This window comes from Eleutherodactylus coqui, chromosome 8 (assembly GCF_035609145.1).
Source record: "Eleutherodactylus coqui strain aEleCoq1 chromosome 8, aEleCoq1.hap1, whole genome shotgun sequence".
Taxonomy (NCBI): Eukaryota; Metazoa; Chordata; class Amphibia; order Anura; family Eleutherodactylidae; genus Eleutherodactylus; species Eleutherodactylus coqui.
Window position 1 is genome coordinate 84,004,091 of NC_089844.1, and position 8,926 is coordinate 84,013,016.

Genomic DNA, 8,926 nt, shown 5'->3' on the forward strand with positions numbered 1-8,926 from the left:
AGAGTCATTCCTCAGAGTGTCCCATGGATTGTCCCGCCATCTATGTAGAATAGCTAGGGTTCGTGATGGATGGAAGGAAGATTGCATAGCTCTCTCCACTGCCTTTGGACCTATATTATTCCCATCTTTTTGTTCCTCTTTTTCCTCCTCTATACTTCTCCCATGGGTAGAGAAATGTGGAGAAATTTTAGGAAGGGGGGGGGGGTTAAAATATAAGCCCTACCCCGAAAATAATGCCTATCTGCATGAAAAAAAACAATACATCACCAAACAGGCGCTGTCTGCTCTGCCGCACTTCTCCTTCTGAAGCTCCGCGGAACTTTTCTGTAGTCTTCAGCCAGCGCTTCCTGGTCAGGGGGTTCAAAAATCCCACCTCCAGGAAGCGCTGGCACTGATTGGTTCTCGAGCACCGAGGCTCAGCCAATCACTGCAGCGCTCAGTGAACCAATCCCAGCCATTCAATGCGATGTCTGTGATTGGTTTATTGAGCCATGGTGCTCAAGAACAAATTGGAGCCAGCGCTTCCTGGAGGCACGATTTTTGACAATTACAGACAATTGCCACGGAACTTCAGAAGGAGAAGTGCGGTAGAACGGACAGCGCCTGTTAGGAGATGTATTTTTTTTTTATATAGGCAGCTATGAGTTATTTTAGGGCAAACAGTGGGACTTCCTACTGTAAAAGTTGCATTGCACGAAAATCGTGCGATGCAACAAAGGAAGGCTCTATAGGGAAACATGGGCTACAAAACATCACAAGTCGCGGCTGTATAGAGCATGCATGCATGTTTTCTCGCAATGTAGCAGCCTACGAAACATCGCTAATGTGAAGAAACCCATAGCAAAGCATGGGCTTCACATACACAGGATTTGTAGCACTGTCACATCGCGAGAAAATCAAGTGATTTTGCCTCACTAGCCTAAATGTGATACAGCCTCACTATCCTGTGCTTAACTGTAAAATGGCCTCTGGTTATACTCTGCCTATGTTATATATGGCTAGGTCATGTTATGTAAGTGCCCAATAAAACTGCTGACCATATGCAAGATGCAGGACACATTTGGTGACAACAGCAAGGTGCCCTGGCTACTGATTGGCCGCACACTGCCCTCTGAAACAGGCACAATGGGAAATTTGATTTTTCTGCAATTTTTGCCAAAATCTGTTCATACTAATTTGATTTGATGTTGTGAAAGTTGGGGCGATTTTATTGCCTGGCCGATCAAAATGAGCAACACTCACAGCTCACATTGAATCTCAGAGCCAAAGCCAAGACATGAGGAAGAAATAGCTGCCTGCAGAGCTCACAGACAGGATTGTGTGGAGGCACAGATCTGGCGAAGTCTACAAAAACATTTCTGCTGCACTGAAAGTTCCCGAAAGCCCAGCAGCCTCCATAATTCTTAAATGGTAGAGGTTTTGAACGACCAGGACTTTTTCTAGAACAGGCTGAGCCACCAAACTAAGTAAACGAGGGAGAAGGCCAAGACAACACAGTAATAGCTTAGGGATAACTCTGTGCCTTGAGTGGTCCAACCAGAGCCCGGACTGGAACTAGATTGTACATTTCTCAGAAAAACCTGAAAATGTCTGTCCAGAGATGGCCCCCATCCAACCTGACAGAGCTTGAGAAGATTTGCAGAGAATGGCAGAAAACACCAAAATACAGCTGTGTAAGCCTTGTGACATCATACTCAAGAAGACTGGAGGCTGTAATTGCTGCCTATGGTGATTCAACTAAGTACTGAGTACAGGGTGTGAATGCTTATATCAATGTAACATGTTAGTTTTTAATTTTTAAACCTTGATTTTTTTTTTTTAAATTTGCTCAAGGCCGCAAAATAAAAACACAATGTAAAAAAGTAAAAGGGTTGAAAGACTTTCAAGACCCACCGCACATGCATTTAAGTGAAAAAATTGTTCCCTAAAGCTATTTATAGCCTTCAAATATGGAGGATATTAAAAATAGTGCAGGATTGTGGTTAAAACGCTTGTTCCACTTCTAGCTGTTTTACTGTAGGAATCAGACAGCTCTGTACTTTGCACAATGGCCTGTATTGGTACTGCAGCCTGAGTCCCATTCACTTCAGTAAGGCCTCCTGCACACGGGCAGGTCGGCCCGCATGCGGGATTCCCGCAGCAGAGTTCGACCCCAGTGCCCGGCCGCTGACTCAAGCTTACCTGTCTTTCGGCTTCTGCACAAACTGCGGATGTGTCAGCCGGCACTCTGTTGCGAAAGCACAGTAACTGCCGGCGCTGGGAGGTGACACGTATCCCGCGATACTCCCGCAGTGCTCACTGTGGATGTGCCACGGGACAGATGGCTTCCATTGACTTCAATGGAAGCCGGCAATGCGTAACCCGCACAAAATCATAGCATGCTGCGATTTATTCTCCGCGAGTGGAAAATTGCAATCGATTTCCGCTCGTGGAGATGAAATGGTGTTTGGCCATTAAATACTATGGGCTGTATTTGCTGCGGAGGCGGACGCCTGTTGCAGATTCCGCAATGCAAATACACCCGTGTGCAGGAAGCCTTAGTCTCAACCTGCAATACCAAACCGAGCCACTACGCAATGTACGGAGCTGTCTGCTTCCTGCAGCAAATCAGCTAAAAGTAGGACAACCCATTTAAGTCAAAAGCTTTGTTATTTTTTGTGTACATGTTCTTACAAAATGAAAAATGCATGGCTTCCTTTGGGGAAACAGAACAGATGCTGCATCAGCATATTCACTATAAAATGCGAAGGTTATTTATAAAATGTGACAGCAGAAATGGAAAATACCATTAGAGAATGATTCCCTCCTTTCTTGCTTCTCACCTTTCTCTTTTATTGTTCTGAAGACCCCGGTTTTATGGCAAGATCTATAACACTTCAGTCTATTTGTGGCATACAGTATCTGCAGTATATAAATAGCACAATGACTTCAATGTATATCGGAGAAGGTGAGATGCAGTATTTACACTGAATTCACCCTGTAGAGCTGCTATTCTGTGATCTCTGCGTATATCTATTTTATGAAACAAATATTAACCCCTTAAGGACGCAATCACTTTTTTTTCCATTTTCCTTTTTTCCTCCCTACTTTGAAAAAAAACAAAACATGATTTTATTTACCCATCAACGTAGCTGTCTAAGTTCTTGCTTTTGTGGGACAAGTTGTATTTTTCAATGGTTCTATTTAGTGTTTCGTACTTCTAAAGAATTCTAAGTGGAGTGAAATGGTAAAAAGAATAATTCTGCCTTTTTTTTTGGTCTTGTTTCTACAGTGCACAAAATGACATGATAACATTATTCCGTGGGTCAGTGCGACCGTGGGTCAGTGGCTCTGCACTATTTACAATGAGAGGAGGAGGGATGTGGGTGGGGCTAAGCTCTGGGAATTAGCTCCGCCCCTGTCCCGCCTCTCCTCATTGAAAATAGTGCAGGGGGGTGGAGAGTTGGCAGAGAGGGGGTGGGAGCTCAGTGCACTGCTCCTGGCTCTTCCAGCCTCCTCCCCCTGCAGAGAGAGACGCCGTATATCGGCCGGCGTGAATACCTGGCCGATATACGGTCGACTGGATGCACCCTTATATAGTTTTTTTTTCTCGCTGTGCTACTTTTAAAATATAAAATATTTTTGGAAAAAGCGAAAATTATTTTCTGCCGCCATCTTCTGACGGCCATAGCTTTTTATTTTTCTGTCGACATAGTTGTGCGAGGGCTGGCTTTTTGTGGGACATCGTGTAGTTTCTATTGGTTCCATCTTGGAGTAGATGTGACTTTTTCATTGTTTTTTTTATTACACCAATGCCAGAATTGACAGCGTCATTTAAAGGGTTTAACAGCTGTGCTCAGCAGTAGTGCTAATCGGAGCTGTTGTGAGGGGGTGTCGGCTGTAAGAAACAACCATCACCCACATTGAATGGAGCAGGGTCGACCCTTGATCCCCCTCCATACAAACACCGAACCTCCATGATGTAAATGTATGTCCTAGGGCCACTGAGTATATTAGGGAAACATATAACTGGGGACTACCTAATTATTTTTCTCACTCCCATATGAGGTCCTGCATATTCTTCACCAATGTACTACAGGGACCATTAGCAGAAAACTGAAGCTATTTATGGAAGTCTGTATTCTGTCAATACTATTGGCAGGTTGTTGCAATACACTGAACAGTCACTACATTAGGAACACCTACTCAATAATGGGTCGGTCTACTTTTTGGGTGTTAACAGCTTTCAGATACCAGGGAACAGATTTCACAAGGTGAAGAATATATTTCATACTCAACTTGACCAATGCCCACTGCAGCAGCTCCGTCAGTTGGTGCATATTTGGGGGATAAGTGGGAGCAAATTTCATAGCCATTTTTAGCATATCCCAAACATGTTTACTGGGGTTACAGTCTGGTGGGTTTGTGGGCCATGGCAGTGTAGATAATTCATTGTTGTGTTCCTCCAACCACTCCCTAGTGATCTGAAATTACAAACCCTGCTTAATATTGAGGTGGGTGGCTGCTTAGTGTTTATTCCTGCACAGAAAAGTAGATACAGGGTGTTAGAGCACATGGTATATGTAGTGTACCATGCAGGCTTACAACCTATTAGTGACGCCTTTTCTGAAACCAGTGGGTTGCCCTGCACCACAAAGGTGAACCACACTAGGCTTCCGCAGCATTCAAAGCCGCAGTGCATGTTATAGGGACCCACAATAAGCAAGAACCCGTAACAAGGGTTGTGGGCTCACGTATTTTGGCCAGAATATCAACTAATACCTCACATTTATAAGTATTTTCTGTGGATGTCTGTCCATGGTTTAACAAGTCTTGATGCACTCTTGATACCGTGGTTCAGGTATAGTCAACAAACAAGTGTGACTGAGGCAGCATACCTCCGGGCACCAACAATCTGCCAGTGGTCAATCACCTTACGAACCTTTGCCTAAAAGCAGAGTTATTGCCTCGATAAAGGCGGCCCCACTGTCTTCTTCTACTGACCTGACTATCCCTGATCAGGGAGCTGGAGAGATGCACTAAATACAAACAAGGGAACCTAAAATAGAATTCAGACTGGACATGCTGACGTAAACACCAACTGGACAGAGAACTGCATACTGTGGACTGGACTCACGGACAGACATAATATAGGAAAAATGGCCAAAAGACTCACCAAACATCCCCGCATATAAAAACGAGGGATGCGTTTGTACATTGGCCAATGAACTTTAGCCGCAAGGCCGCGATCAAGGCTTCTCATGTCTGGTGGTCCCTACTCTAACAAGACACATGATCCAGCAGCACCAGACACAGTTCACACAGCAAGCTGGAAAAGTACAGGCAACAGGATACAAGTCACATAGCAAGCTGCAACACAGAAGGAAACATGACTGCTCACCCTGGAGACCAAACAGACACTGACAGGAGCTTGGTATATATGTGAGCAAAGACCCAGGGGATTGGCTAGCAGGAGGTCACCACACCCAGCCAGCATAATCATGCCACACCTGTGGAAATGTGCTCCTAGAAACCATAGTACTACAGGTCCCAGCAGCACAACCTAACAGTTACCTTATATCAAATATATCATTATTTTGGTGGAGTTTCATTTTCACGGTCCTATGTAGATAATGGAAAATAACAAGGAGTTAGGGAGGGGGAGTATAATTCATTGCACTTACCAACTGGCCTTATATTTAGGACACAGCACAATTAGACAGCGTTGGATTGCTGCTAGAGTATCAATCTGGACCAGTAGCAGGGATAGTGGAGGGAAGAACAAACTGGTATACAATATTGCTGACTCAACAAATGTAGAATCAATTGAAGGATCCAGATACTGGTGTTCATAGAAGAATATTTTTACTCAAGAGTGACCACTGTGCATTTCCAAACTTTGGCCGTCTTCACAGGATTATATGCACAATTGCGCACACCTTAGCGCATTTTGTTCTGCTATGAACAAGGCTTTTTTGCAGGTGTGTTGATGTATTTCACTGTACTTTTTTGGCCTGCAGAGCATGCTTTTTGTGCGCGGGACATAAAAACACACTGATTGAAATGACTATTTCCTCTAATGAGTTTCAGGTTTTTTTCATGCGCAATTACGCAGTGTTTTACACATCTTGTTGTGTATTGCACGCAGATTTGCACACCCCTCATTGACTACTATAGGAACCTTTGGTGCACAAATATGGAGAAAGATAGGGCATGTTCTATCTTTTCTGGCGTGACCAAAAAGCGCTAGCTGAAATATGCAAATGTGAACAAATCTATTGAAATGAATGGTTTCTATTCTCTGCGTATTGCGCCTGCAAATACGTCCGTGCGAAGCCGCCCTTAGGGTTCCTTCACACGGGCATATGCGCATTTCCCAAACCTCAGCGCAGAGTTTTTGCAAAACGAGGCTTTATTTTCTGTATGTATCGGAGTATTTTACTGTACTTTTTCGCCTACGACTCGTGTTCATTTGGGCGCAGAAAACAAGATGCGCCACTTGAAATGCTGATTAGTCCCAGATGTGTTATTTCTCCAGTCGAATTACACAGCGTTCTCATTTGTGCACCTCCCACTGACTTCTAGTTGCACCTTTGGTGCCCAAATGCTCTGGAGAATAGAGCATACTGGGTGGAGGGTTTTTTTGCGCGACTGTAATGTGCAGGAAAACACCCGCATGTGAAGGTACCTACTGAAATCCATGGGTCCTATTCTTTGTATATTGTGGCATAAATTTTACGTATGCAAATATGCCTGTGTGGAGGAGCCCTTAGGGCGGTTTCAGACGGCCATATGCGCAATTACGCTCGCCGGTATAGGACGTAGTTGTGCATAAACAATGTTTTTTTTTCCTTCCTGGGCTTTTTAAACTCCGGACCACAGCGCAGGAGTTTAAAAAAAACTGCGGGAATATAGGTGCTGCCCTATGTTTCCCACAAGTAGTTAATACTAGATAGGGCAGGTCCTATCTTTTCTCACTTGTAGTGTTAACCGGCAAGAATGCCGATAGTGAAAAAAAAACACTGAAATCCATTGAAATCAATGGTTTCGTTTTGTCCCGTTATGCGGTTATCGGTATTACGGTCACGTAATGGGAGAAAATACTCCCGTCTGTTTAAGCAATAAAAGGAAGCTATGTCATGAAAAAAATATACCTTCTTTCACATGACTACAATGCTACAGCATATTTTGTGCCCATGGAATACAGTGTGCCAATTTGCTGATCACACATATTGCGCAAAAGAAAAGTGCAATAAAGATCATAGTATGTTTGTCTGGTTTATATTATGCGTGCACACATGAAAATGGTGCATGACAATCGGAGGCTGTGACATGCAGTGAATTATGCTCGTGTGCAGCTCGCCACAGGGCTCCTTCAGACAAGGATAGTAGCAGACACGTTCACGATAGTGCGACTTTTTGCACTGTGAAAGTTTCGCTATCGCATGCATATCTATGCTGTTTACTTACTTGCTGTGCTGCCGGGAACTGTTTTGCAATTTTGCGCGGATCGGATTTGCGCACCGCCATAGACAACTATAGAGCCTTTGGGCTCCAGAACACGGGCGCATTTGTGTGCATATTTGCAGCTGCAAAATCTGCAAAAGTGAGAATAAACCCACTAAAAAAAGTGGGTTCTATTCTCTACGCAACGCACGCGCATATTTTACATGTGCAAACTTACTTGTGTGATTCAGCCCTTAAAGGGGCAGTCCCAGTTGACAAAGTTCATTTACAAATACCTTATTAGGCCGGTTTCACATAAGTCTATTGTAGTCCATTATATTAATGTGTTTCGGATGAAACTGGAAGTTATCAGTATTTGATTTGTATTTGCTGTCATTGGCTTTATTTTCTATCATGCAAATACCAATCCATATTCGCCCAACTAAAATATTACCATGTAATACAATATTACCATTGAGCTTATTCAGACAACCGCATTTACGCAGGCATTTCGCTGCGTAAAAGAAAAAAATCACCTTAAAACGCAACCAATGCGAAGCATTAGATTCCAATGGGTTCATTCAGACAAACCTTTTTTTGCCGCATAAAAAAGTTGTGCCTGGAAAGATACGACATACGTGACCATTTTCGGTTGCCTTTTTTAGATGGCATGTGAAAAGATAAGTCTTGCCCTATCTTTCGCCGAATACGTAGCAAACTTCCATAGACTTCAATGGGAGCTGCAAAAAAGGGAGGGGAAGGGAGCTTCCCTGTGTACAACGCAGGAAAAAAAAAGACATTAGGCATTTCATTGCCATTCTAATCCATGGGAAGGGTGTTACATGCCAGCGGACGAATAGGCATTTTGATTGCCAAAATCGGCACGTGACTCTAGATTCTCCCATGATCAGATCAGCAGAGACAAGGGTACTTGCATTCTACCAGTAGGCCATTTAAAGGGGTTGTCTGAGACTTTTTTGATTTTTTTGTATTAATGACCAGCTCGGATCCCTGCTGATTAGATGATTACCAACACTACTGTCACTATGGAAAGTGCAGAAAGCACATTGCGCCAACCATTGTACAGTGGCCAGGTGCAGCTCCCATTAAATTCATTGGGAAATACGCATGCAATACCAACCTGGGCTGCAATTCAATGTTAGCTATGCCTGTAATACCAACCTGAGCTACTCTGCAATGCACTTCTTGCCTTTTTGCATAGTGATAGCAGCACCAGTAAGTAGTCAGCTGATCAGTGGGGATCCAAGTGGCAGAGCCCCACCGATCAACTATTGATGACCTGTGATGAAGTCATCAGTAAAAAAGAGGGCAGATAACCCCTTTAACTGCTTCAATTTATACTGGACAAGTTGGTGATGTGTAATCACTAAGTACCTGCTTTGTTCTCTTGCTTTACGTTAGCATTTTTATACTATATTTCAATACAACCTTTGGTTGGCATTACCAGCCATGGCATGTGCCATCAAGTGCCTTAACTTTT